This window comes from Theobroma cacao, chromosome 5, assembly GCF_000208745.1.
Source record: "Theobroma cacao cultivar B97-61/B2 chromosome 5, Criollo_cocoa_genome_V2, whole genome shotgun sequence".
Taxonomy (NCBI): Eukaryota; Viridiplantae; Streptophyta; class Magnoliopsida; order Malvales; family Malvaceae; genus Theobroma; species Theobroma cacao.
In genome coordinates, this window is record NC_030854.1 from 18,893,151 (window position 1) to 18,906,849 (window position 13,699).

Here is a 13,699-nt window from a genome sequence, read left to right on the forward strand (position 1 = left end):
CTTTCAATGAAAATAATTTCATTTTAATATTTTCATAAATGCATTTGGAACTCAATCGCATAAAGAGACAATAATATATAAAGCTCAACTTACAAATCATTTGTAAGGAGAAATCGGAAAGGAGTTCTTGGACTCACGTATTCAACATCATTCATTCATAACATGAATGTATCATCCAATCACGATTCGTACCATCATTTCCACATAAGAAAAATAATCATCGAGTCACCAATCATAGGTGTCATAATATCCATTATTTGATTAAGATATCAACACATACTATCAACAAAGACAAAGGGAAAATGGGTAATTTTGCCCTATTCATCCTTATGGTATTTTGTCACAACCCAATTCTTGGGCCATGACCGGCGCAAGGACCCAATAGGCATGGCCCATTGGGCCCAAGCAAACCTTTCTATGAAGCTTGTTTATTATATCACCTCTCCCTCTTTTACCTCTAAAGTTCTTAATTCATTGTTTTCAAAATTAATTTCCTTTCAAAGATAAATCATGGCAACTGAACAATACCATTCACAGAATAATATTACCATATGCCAACTTGTGGCGACATTATCATGCAAACCAACATACAATGTTTACAAAAAATCTCATGAATTACATTTAAATAACCATATACACATACAAAAGACCTTGACTATCAGCAGAGTGACTCTGGCGTGGATACTATCATGGAGTGTTTTGGTAAACCTACCATAAGATGAATAAGAAGAAGCGCCTCTACCTGAGATCCAATTATCTATGAACCTGAAAACTAAAACAATGCAATTTTGTATATTATGAACAAAACTTGATGCGGTGCTATTTTTCAACTCATTTTAAAACATCTAGAAAGTTGCAGCGAGAATGCCTTTTCGCTGCAGCGAACTTCATGGTAAAATTTTGAACCAACTACTTGAGAGTTTCTCGTTGCAGAGGGAATGCATTTTCATTGTAGCAAAAATTCGGGCAGGCATTATACCCAACCACCCGAGGGTTTCTCGCTGTAGCGAGAATGCATTTTTGTTGCAGCAAAATCCAGAGCAAGGGTTAAGGCCATCCGCCCGAGAGTTTCTCACTGTAGAGAGAAGGCATTTTCATTGTAGCAAAATTTCTAGGCAGATGAAATTAAGGGAATTTCCACTATTATAAAAATCCAATCCTGTTGCAACGAAAGTCAGATTAAACACATTTGACAATAATCAAGTTTCAACAGTCAATGTAATCACATATTAATTCCAAACCTCTCTATATAGTAAATATATATATGTATACACGTATGCCACCATTGCCTTACCCAGCTCATGTGCACTCCCACACCGCACATAGTCGAAGTCATCGTGTGCACCCCCACATTGCGCACAACTAATACCATTGTGTGCACCCCCACATTGCGCACAGCTAATGCCATCGTGTGCACCCTCACATCGTGCATAGGCAATATCATCATTCACACTCTTGCACCCCGTCATCACCGGTATGTGTACCCCACACCGCACATGCGCGGTTATAATTATCGCACAATATTAACTATCAATACACAACATATATATATATCAACATAATATAGGAGCACAAGGATTCATCATATTACACATTCATAACATACAACGTTTCATCAAGGGTTTTTTCCCATGCAAATTTTAAAGAAAAACCAGTAAAATATTTCAAGTGGTTCAATCAAACATATAATCATTTATTCCAAAACATTTTAATGCAAGTTTACTAACCTTAATGCCACCTTACAAAACTAGTGCCCACAAAGTCTCAATTCAGGTAGTCTCGAAATACCGTTAAAACATTATGTACCAATAAGCCATAACAACCTCCATCAAGTCATAATTTGAATTTAATAATTCTAATAAATATACACTATACAATCTACACTCTAACCCAATTTTTAACCTAGAATTCTAGTCTAATTCACAAACCCTTTAAACTAATTGTTCAAGTTTGACGTTTCGTTACGTTGGTGCTTGAAGGTATAAAGATCAACCAAACTTAGCAAATTTCAAGGAAAGAAAATTTGAATAAACATAGAAAACAAAGTCTAAAAATTACAAACCCATAAATTCAAAAATTCAAGGGTTGAAAATATATACCTTTTAGCCTTAAAATGAAGATTTGAAACAAAAAATCCAAGTATTATTGAAAGTGGCGTAGAAATAGAAAACAAAAGAAAAGAAGAGAGATTTTTCTTTCTTTTTCCTAGGGTTCAGATGTGCTGAAAATTGGGGTTAGAAGCTACAAGTGTGAGACCTTGATCTTTATATACTCGTAGCAAGAAGTAGACGCGATATCACCGATTAGGGGTAATTTCATCATTTCTTTAGTGAGCCCCTAGAAGTATGCTTTCAAACAATATTAAGGCCTAAGTAGGCCTAAGGCATAAATGAATGATGAAAATAAGGGTAAAATGATGAAGGAAATAAAACTAATGATGATTTCCAAGGTAGGGGCAAAATGGTCATTTTTCATCTCGGGTCAAAATTTTTAAGTTTTTGTGAACTCGAGTATTTCTAGACTATTATGGATCTTGTCCCAGTGTCAAAAGAGTAAAAAAATTGCATAAAGGATTGGGTCAGAACAAGCCAACTTGTTAAGGGCATTTTCATAATTTAAGTGGAATTGGATAAGCTTGAGCTGTAAATATCATCTTCCAGCAACTTTTTCTCATATTTCCAGCAGCTTTTTCTCATATTTCCAGCAGCTTCTTCTTCTTCTTCTCCTTCCCATCTCACGTTGCTTTCATCCCCCATGGAAGCTTGTTTTGAAACCTCCATAACTTCTCTTAAACTAGCTTCAATTTTCATGCTTTTGTGCACCATTTCATAGAACCTTTGTGCTCTTTCACTTTCTCACTTTAAAACCCTTGAAAAGTCTTACTTCCATCATCTCTCTCACTAGCTAGGTGTTTTAGAGAGAGAAAGAGGGAGCTTCTATAATAGCTTGACAATTACTGAAAAGAATTTCAAATTTACAAAGCTACCAAGGTGAGTAGTGAATTAAAATTTATTTTTAAGTGTTAAGAATGGCTAGTGATTAGATTTGTGAGTGTTTTGTAGTTGAGGTTGTTGATTCGTTTTAGAGTGATTAGGATGTGAAAATAAATAGCCACTTAATGGCAATTGGAAGCTAGTTAGGAGATAGCTTTTAGAATTTATAGTTATGTGACTTGAGTTAATTGTGATGCTAATGTGATGATAGGTTCCAACGAAGCTCCACCGCCCCATTTGGACCATTAGAGGAAGTTGGAGTTAAGTAAAGATTTAACGAATACCGGTGAGTGAACTTGCATTTCAAAATTTCTTTGGGAAATGTAGATGTATTTGGGTGAAACATTTGAATGATTTTATCCAACTTTTCCTTAAAAATGTGTGCTGGGGAACAAGCCCTTGATAAAATGTTTTGATGTTGTGAAAATGTGAAATGTGTAAAAAGGATGAATCCATGTGCTCTTATATTATGTTGGTATGTATATATATGAATATATGTTGTGCATTGATGAATAATGTTGTGTGATGATGTTGAAGTGTGCGAGTAGGGAGTGCACACATGATGATGATAGAGTGTGCGAGTAGGGAGTGCACATATGGTGATGATATTACATTGAGCTGAGTTTGACGGGATGGTATGCTTGATGATGTATGTATATATATAAATATGTGTGGTATAGAAATTTCATGAGTATGGTATATGGTTGTAATACATGTGAAATCTTGCATGTTGAACCTTGGAAATTTCTAAGCATTTTCAAGTTGATTTTGTCTTTGCAGCAAAAATGGCCTTTTCTTGAGAGAATGGAAACTTGATGTTGGTGTCCTGTTTCTAGCTGCAGCAAGATTCATTCTTGCTGCAACGAAAAACTCTCGAGTTTGGAGGGTTACAATGGCCTGATTCTCGCTGCAGTGAGAAAGTTGCTGAAGCTTCTCGCTGTAGTGAGAAACATTCTATCTCGCTTGCTTCCTTGTTTGGTTGCTACCCTATTTTCCACTTCTTTAGCACCATAGTTGATCATAGACTTCCAACATCAAGGAATTAATTAATTAAGTTTGAAATGAGGGGTTTTAGTGAGAAACCCTCGGCCAGCTGAGAAACCCTCGACTAGCTGATAATTTGAGCCCAAATTATGCTGCAGCGAGAATGCCTTTCCGCTGCAACGAGGACCCGTCGTTTCACTTGACTTGCTTGAATGCTATTAAAGCTTTCACTCTCCAAATTCTTTGATATGTATGGATCCTTCATCATCAAGCGATTAACCAATTGAGGGTTTAATAAGGGGTTTTAATAAGAATTAAACTAAATTGCATTGTTTTTGAAAATAAGTACATTATGATTTCTTAAATTCTCTTATTGATTGCTTGTTCCCTTCCTTTGTTCACTCATTGGGTTTATACTCACCGTTTTCAACTTCATGTTTTCAGATCAGGAGACAGCCGGTAACTAGGTTGAGGTATCCTTGTAGATTCGTTTCCTTGGTAGGTATCTTGACATTCAATAGCTGAACTTTCGCCTGAGTCTCTCCGTTGGAAGTCGAGTACCCCTTTTGTTGTGTATAGACAAACCCGATGTAAATTATTAAGATATATATTTTAGACAATATATGTATATTTGATTGGAAATGCCACTACGAGATGGCAATGGTTAGCATTATTTTGAATTGGAATTATGAAATATAACTTTAGCAACTTTTGATGGAATGATAAATAGGTCATATAGATAGGCTTACTTGGGCTTAGTGGGCTATGTCCATTGAGCCCATACACCGATCATGGCTCGAAATTTGGGTCGTGATAGCAAGTTTGATGTCCAACAAGTTAAGAGATGGAAAGAGCAAGAAAAGAAAAGGACAAAAAGAAAATAAGGAAAAGAAAATGGAGAAAAATTTAATTTTTCACTCCACCATGAAAATGGCGTTGGAAGCATGAAAGAAGAAGAAGATACCTTTTTGGGAGGATAAGAACAGTCATGGAAGAAGAAGATAAGAGTCAAAGCTTCTAAAGGAAGCTTTGACTAAACTAATGGCAAAATTACCATTTTGCCCTCTAAGGTTTTCACCATTTTTAATTGCATCCTCCCACAATCTTTTAATTTTAATTTTCTTCTATTTATCTTCCTTTACATGTGTGCAAGAAAAATATAAATTTTACACTTCAACGCAGTATCTCCATAATATTTAAATATTTATTTACCCGCATTATCTTTATTTAATAAAGACATGCGGGCCCCATTAACATTATTTTTCTCCGAAATTTCCTCATTCTTCTTCTCCCCCACTTAGGTTGACCATATATTTCTCCTTCATGAAAAATTTCGATATTGAATAAAATATTAATATTTTAATATTATTTTATTCTAAAATTTTCCACTAGCCTTCTAGGGCTCCAAAACATCTTACTTTGCCCTGATTCACATCCAAATCACCTTTATCTTGCAAATTTTTTCTTGATAAAAATATTATTATTTCTTCGCGTGTAAAATATTTTATCTTAAAATACTCTTTTCACCCGTCTCCATCATTTGGCACTTAAATCAGCATCCATTGACCCTTTGTCTCATTGATAAGGTCATACTGATTTCTATACGAGGGTACTGGGTGTCACATATTCTTACCCTTACACCAGGCTTAAGGAGGGAAAAAGTGGTACATTCGCCTAACTTGACCCTATGGTATTCTTCCCCTACACCAGGATTCATAAGGGAAAATGATGGCATGTTCACCAACCTTGACACTATGGTATTCTTACCCCTGCATTGGACTTTTACAAGGGAAGCAGATCGTACGTTTACCAAACTTGACCTTATGGTATTCTTATCCCCACATCGGGCTTTAATCAACATATCACACAATTAAATATTCATAAAAGATCTGTCAAGGTCAAGCATCAAATAGCAAAGCATGACATTCACATTAATCTTTAAATAATGGAGACCTACTCATCCATATTCACATTTCTCACATTTTATGGGCATCATATCATCCACATTCACTTTCTACAGAGATGTCTTGTTGCCCACACTAGCCTTTAGACTGGAGTAATCATGGAACTTTTGAACACAATCATTTAAAAGGGCTTGTCCCCTTTGTTGAAAATTAATATGTAATAGAGACATTTACTTACACAATAGATTTGAAAACCTTGTCAAAATCATTTGGGCACAACCAATCAAATTTATCAATTTCATCATAGCATTCAAATTATGCAATGAACACCAATCGATAAATGATGCTAACTTTATCGTATAACATACTTAAAAAGGTGCACTCACTCACCTTCGAAAAGTCGACTTCTACTAATAAACCCAACTCTACTTTAGCAAATTCCTTAGGGTTCCACCTGTTCCTAAACATGCAATAATCACAATAATTAACATTCAACTACGAATCACATAGTAGTCATCTTAAGCTCTTTTCAAGTTATTCGGTTTCCTCCAAGAATAGTTTTCTAGACTAAGTTCTATGTTATACAAATACCCATATACTAGAAATTCATAAACTCATCATCTTTACCTTAGGTGAGCTTTAGACAAGGAGGAAAACCTCTCAAATCCTTTAGTTTGGAGTAAACAATAAATTTGGAACTATAAATAATACTTTATGAGTTGGAAATCCAAGATTAAAGATTTCAAAGTGGAAAAATGTCACCTTTGCTATGAGAAATCAAAACCAAGCTTTCAAATCTTAAAAATAGGATGACAAACTTTTATTCTGTGGCCCTAAACTCGATAAGCTTCAAAACATTGCTATGATCATTAGAATTTTTCAAGCTATATTTGACCTTAAAATTAATGTTGCAAAGAGTAGTCTCTTGGGAATTAGAGTCAACCTTGATTTCTTCAATCTTATGCAAGTCTAATAAGCTGCAAGGTGGATAAACTTCCCTCCAACTACCTTGAACTCCCTCTTAGAGGTAACCCATGATCTATGAGCACTTGACAGCCCATCGTTGAAAAATTTAATGCTAATTTTGTTGCTTGGAAAGGTCAGTACTTCTCAATGGGTGGTAGGCTTACCTTTATTAATTTCATTCTCTTTAGTCTCCCTCTCTATTATCTCTCAATCCTCCAGCTTCTTTCAATAGTTAAAAAGAACTCGAGAGCATCCAACATAACTTTCTTTAGGTTGGAAATGGTGATAAGAAAAAAATTCACTTTATTAACTGGTAACTAGTCTATTATTTGTAAATCCAAAGCTCATGGAGGACTTGGCATCTAGGACCTTGAATTGAAAAATTGAGCCCTTTTGAACAAGTGGCTATGGCGATATGCCAATGAACCAGATAGCTTATGGTGCATTGTGGTGGCTGCTAAAAATAAATTGAACTAGAGCTTAGTGATACCATCAGGGAAGGTCTCCAACCCATCTACTCTTTGGCAACAAATTTCAAAGCCTCTCCTTCATGGGAACAATTATCACAACTTTGTTATTTCTAGATTTGGGCATTCTTTAGGCAATGGTGTTACTATTTCTTTCTGGAATGATGATTAGCTTGAAAACTCCACCTTTGTAGTTCTTTTTCCCAGAATTCACACACTTGAAGTTGGTAAGAAAGCCATCATTGCAAGCTTGGGACAATGGATAAATTATAAATCGTGTTGTGACATTAAGCTGTGTAGGCAACCGCTGAGTTGGGAAACAAATTAGTGGACCAACTTTATGAGTTTTATTAAAGGTATCCAACCTCATTCCACTGATATGGATAAGGTCATTTGGAAGAACTCCACTAATGGTCAATACTTATCTTCTTCATTTTATAATTCCTGTCAAATTCTCTTAATGCTGTCGTTGAGCCTTGGAGTTACCTTTGGACTGGTCTTGCCCCTTCTAAAATTAAAACCTTCTATTTGCAAGTTCTCCTTGGAAAACTAGCAGTTAAAGCTTCATTCCATGATAGAGGAATCATCAGTAGAGAGGAAGCCTCTTGTTCATTTTGCAAAGCTCACCTAGAAACCCTTTCTCACTTACTTTTTAATTATTTTATGGCTTGGGAAGTTTGGTCCTTTTGTTGTAGGAAACAGAGCATTTGTTGGGTCTCTCTAGGTTTTGTGTCCTTCTTGAAGGCTTAGATGTATATACGTCTCCCAACCCAAATGAGAGTTCCCTGGAGAATGTTATTTTTTGCCTCCCTTTGATCTTTATGGCTTTGCTGAAATGAAATTATATTCAGGAACAAGACCTTTAACTTGTACTAGATTGCTGATATTATATTCTTATGCCACATGCTTTGGTGCAAAAGTAATTGGTAGTTGGGGCATCTTTCATCTAATATGTGCCTTACATATCCCATCACCTCCATTGTCAAGGGAAAAAAGAGTAGGCTGAAAGTGTGCTCTATTTGGACACCACCACTTTATGGCACACTTAAGTTGGATACCGATGGAATAGCCAAAGGTAAACACAGGCCAACTAGTATCAGTGGAGTCCTTAGGGAATCACCAAGGCGTTGTAAAAGGTACCTTCTCCCACGACATAGGCATAAAAGATTCAAACTTTGCTCAATTCCAAGCCATTCACCAAGGTTTGAAATTTTTCCTTGCCTCTTTATGGGCCTTTAACTCTAACTTGTGTTGGCTCCATTAGTTTTTGATGATAATAAAACATTCCCATTCATTTGTGTCTAATATTTCTACTTGAGTGTGCAAGACAAAAATTGTATGCAAATAATTAATCAATCATTCAAATGCACATATCAAAGAGTATAAGAATAAAGAAGTCACAATTGATCAACAAAACAGAAGCCCATTAGTCGATTAATGAAGAGTTAGTCAACTAAGATTCAAATCAAAAGTTGGTGGGCTGAAGAGTATTGAGAACCAGAACCAACTTAGTCGACCAAGAAATAAGTTAGTCGACTAAGTGCACACTGCCAGAAACTGGTATCAGAAGACAAAGATGACTTAGTCGGCTAAGATATCAGTTAGTCGACTAAGAGCATTCTGCCAAAAAATTTGAATTGTGAACTAAAAGATAGATTAATAGCCAAAACTATAACAAAACTGTTTCCAATGGTTGGAAACTATCTAGCACACTTTAGAGTTGATTTTCCAAGTATAAAAGAGGGTTCCAATGGCTAGAAATGTAATTGAAGGCTTCCAAGAACACAAAAAGAGCTGAAAAACCAGAAAACACTTATTGCCCATTTACTGCACTCAACTCTTATCCTTGTAATTGTGATCTGCACTTCACTTGTACCACTTATATCAACCGTGTGATCATAGGTACACTCCTTATTACTTCTCTTCTTGTATTCTTAGAGTGAGCGAGTCACTCTAAGGGATTGATTCAAGTTAGGATTGCTTGATTGGATTTAGGTTCTAACTTAGCCTTGAAAAGTTAGGTGTTGGGTTTTAGTTGATCCCAGTAAAAAAAAAACTATTGTGAAAGGTTTTGGTTAAGCCTAGTAAAAGCTATTGTAAAGCTTGGTGAAAGCTTGTGAATTTCACCGGTTTATAGTGGATTAGTTTGGAAAATCCTTGGTTGGATAATCAAGGTAGTGGATGTAGGTCTTGGACTGAACCACTCTAAATTCCTGTGCATTGTCTACTCTATTTTTATTTTCTTTGCTTTTTAAATTAGTTCCTCATCTTGTCAAGAGCTAAAAAGTGCTATTCACCCCCCTCTAGCACATTTAATTGGGACCAACAAGTGGTATTAGAGCCTAACCTCTGTTATTAAGGTTTAACACCATTGGGAAGATCCAAATGGCTCTCCAAAAATCCATAGTTACTGAGGGACAATCAACAAACAGAGCACCTTTGTTTAATGGCTCTAACTATCCTTATTGGAGCATTAGGATATCAATATATATTAGAGCAATTGATTATGAAATGTGGGACGTCATAACTAATGGACCCTTCATTCCTTCAACCTTAAATGTAGTGACCAATGAGATGATACCTAAGCCAAGGTCTGAATGGACCGAGGCTGAAACTAAAAAGGTCCAAACCAATTTTAAAGCAATCAATACATTGCATTGTACCTTGACTCCCACTAAATTCAACAAAGTATCAAGTTGTACAATAGCTAAACAAGTGTGGGATAAGCTTAAGATTATCCATGAAGGAACTTCTCAAGTCAAGGAGTTCAAGATAGCCCTCTTGACCCATAATTATGAAATGTTTAAGATAGAGCCTAGTGAAGATATCACCAGCATGTTAGATAGATTAACAAACATCACAAACAAACTTAGTCAGCTAGGCAAACCAATACCCGAGCATGAGATTATTAAAAGACTTCTTAGAAGCTTACCAAAAAATTGGAAGCCTAAAGTGACTGCAATCTGAGAAGCCAAGGACCTAAATGTTGTTACTCTAGATGAGATTTGTGATTCTCTCCTTACTTATGAGCTAGAACTCAAGGAAGAGGAAGAAAAAGATGGAAGGGAAGCAAAAGAAAAGAAAAAGAGCATTGCACTAAAAGCCAGCATTCTTGAAGAAGAACTAGATGAGCTATCCTGTGATGATGATGACGAACTAGCACTGGGTCCTAGAAGATTCAAAAAGCTGATGGGCAAAAGAAACCAGAGACTAGCTAGAAGAGGGTTTAGAAAAGATCAAGGTAATTCATGGAGAACCAGAAACAAAAACAACTCCAACAAAAAGGAAGAGCTTACATGCTTCGAATGCAAGAAGCTTGGACATTTCAAGTTTGAATGCCCTTTACTGAAAGAAGAAACTCCAAAGAGAAACAAGAAATCAAAGAAGGCAATGGTGGCAGCAACTTGGTCAGACAGTGATACTTCAAGTTATAAAGCTGAGGAGGAAAAAGCTGAATAAATAGCAAACCTGTGTTTGATGGCAAAGGATGATGAATCTGAGGTATCCTCATCCCTCTACAATATTTCTATTGCTGAGCTTCAGGATGAATATGAATGTTTATATGATGAATTGGAGAAACTTGTTTTGAAATACAAGACCTTAAAGAAAAAGTCTGCATCTCTAGAATCAAATTTAAAAAAGATTAAACTTGACTTTAATTCTATTTTTGAACAAAGAAACTTTCTGCAAATTGAATTAGAACATTCAAAAACAGATTTTGAAACTCTAAAATTAGAATTGGAAAGGAAAATAGAAGCCTTACAAAAGATTAGTGAAGAAAATGCTGCACTCAAAAGTTTGAAATGTGAAACTAAAAAAAAAAATGCATACTACAAGAAAAATTCAACTAATGCATCATTTAGGTGTTATATTTGCGATAAAATTGGGCATTTATCCTATGATTGTAATAGAGAAAGAAATGTGCAGAAAATAAGAAAAATATGGGTTTCAAAAGGATCTTATGTTGCTGCTAACAATCAAGGACCCATCAAGGTATGGGTACCTATAAAGAAAAACTGAATATTTGTTTTGTAGGTTAAGCTGCACTCCAAAGATACATGTTCAAGAGCTCAACTCAAGAAGAAACAGCCTTTGGTATTTGGATAGTGGCTGTTCAAGGCGCATGACAGGAGATGAAATGCTATTTGCTAAGCTGGACAAAAGAAAGGGAGGAATTGTATCCTTTGGTGATGATTCAAAAGGTATAATTTATGGTATAGGAACGGTTGGTAAGAACTCCCAAACTCAAATCAGTCATGTGTTATTGGTTAAAGGCTTGAAACATAATTTATTGAGCATTAGTCAATTGTGTGATAAAGGATTTAAAGTATGTTTTGACTCAACCAAATGTGAAGTGATAGACATAAGCACTAATAAAGTCTCATTTATAAGAAGAAGATTAAAGAATATGTATGTTGTATTTCTTGAAGATCTTGAAATGGATTGTGAAATTTGTCTTGTGGCAAATGCTGAAAATGATAGTTGGTTATGGCATAGGAGATTAGGACATGTGAGCATGCATACCATGTCAAAGTTGATTAGGAAAAATTTAGTTGTTGGACTGTCGGATCTTAAATTTGAAAATAATAAGATATGTGATGCTTGCCAACTAGGAAAACAAGTTATAACATCTTTTAAAACCAAGAAAATTATTTTCACATCTAGACCTCTTGAATTGCTACACATTGATCTATTTGGCCTAATAAGTACAACTAGTCTAGGAGGAAAATCTTATGGCTTTGTAATAGTTGATGACTACTCTAGGTATACTTGGGTTTACTTCCTTGCTCATAAGAATGATGCTCTACCAGCATTCATAAGTCATTGTAGGAAGGTTGAAAATGAAAAAGGACTAGCTATAGTTAGTATTAGGAGTGATCATGGAGGTGAGTTTGAAGGAGATGAATTTGAGAATTTTTGTAATGAAAAGGGGCTGGATCATAACTTTTTTGCACCTAGAACATCCCAGCAAGATGGAGTTGTAGAGAGGAAAAATTGAACATTGAAAGAAATGGCTCGAACTATGCTATGTGAGAATAATCTACCTAAATACTTTTGGGCAGAAGCTGTTAATACAATAGCTTATATTCTTAATAGAGTATCTATAAGAGCCATGATATCAAAGACTCCATATGAACTTTATAAAGGTAGGAAACCAAATATTTCTCACCTTAGGAGCTTTGGCTATAAGTGTTTTGTATTGAACAATGGTAAACAGCCTTTAGGAAAGTTTGATGCAAAGAGTGATGAAGCTATATTTTTAGGATATGCATTAAACTCAAAAGCTTATAGAGTCTTCAACAAAAGATCTTTAATGATTGAAGAATCCATCCATGTAGTTTTTGATGAATCCAATACCTTGCAAAAGGAAATTTTTGATGATGAAAATGATACGGATGTTCTTGAAAGACAAGTGGAAGAGATGAGTTTAGATGATAAGATAAATAGTGAAGAAAATACTCTAGGTAGAGAAACATAACCTCCACCCATAGAAACCCTGCAAAGAACTAAAAATCAGCATAATGACCTTACAAGGAGTTGGAGATATGCAAAAGACCACCCACAAGAACTAATCATAGGTGATATTTCACAAGGTGTTAAAACTAGGAGAGCAACAAGAGAGACTTGTGAGTTTTCAGCTTTCATATCTCAAATTGAGCTTAAAACATTTGATGAAGCAGAAAAAGAGAAAAGCTGGATATTGGCCATGCAAGAGGAACTTGATCAATTCAAAAGAAACCATGTATGGTCATTAGTCTCTAGGCCTATAAACCACCCTAATATTGGAACAAAATAAGTGTTTAGAAATAAGGTAGATGAGTAAGGGAATGTAGTTAGAAATAAAGCTAGGTTGGTAGCCCAAGGATATAACCAAGAAGAAGGAATAGACTATAATGAAACCTTTGCACCGGTTGTTAGGATAGAAGCTATAAGATTGTTGCTTGCTTTTGCATGTTTTATGAATTTTAAATTATTTCAAATGGATGTAAAAAGTGCATTCTTAAATGGATTCATTCAAGAGGAAGTATATGTTGAACAACCACTAGGTTTTGAGGACTTTTAAAAACTAGATCATGTTTTCAAACTTCATAAAGCCTTGTATGGATTGAAACAAGCTCCTAGAGCTTGGTATGAGAGGCTTTCAAAATTTCTAGTTGAAAAATGTTATGTTAGAGGTAGTATTAACACAATATTGTTTATCAAATGATACTTAAATGATTTAATTGTTGTTCAAATTTATGTGGATGACATTGTGTTCGGTGTAACTAATAAGGCTTTATGCAAGAACTTTGCTAAAGAAATGCAGAGTGAATTTGAGATGAACATGATGGGTGAGCTGAAGTATTTTCTTGGGCTTCAAATCAAACAAAGTGAGAAAGGAATC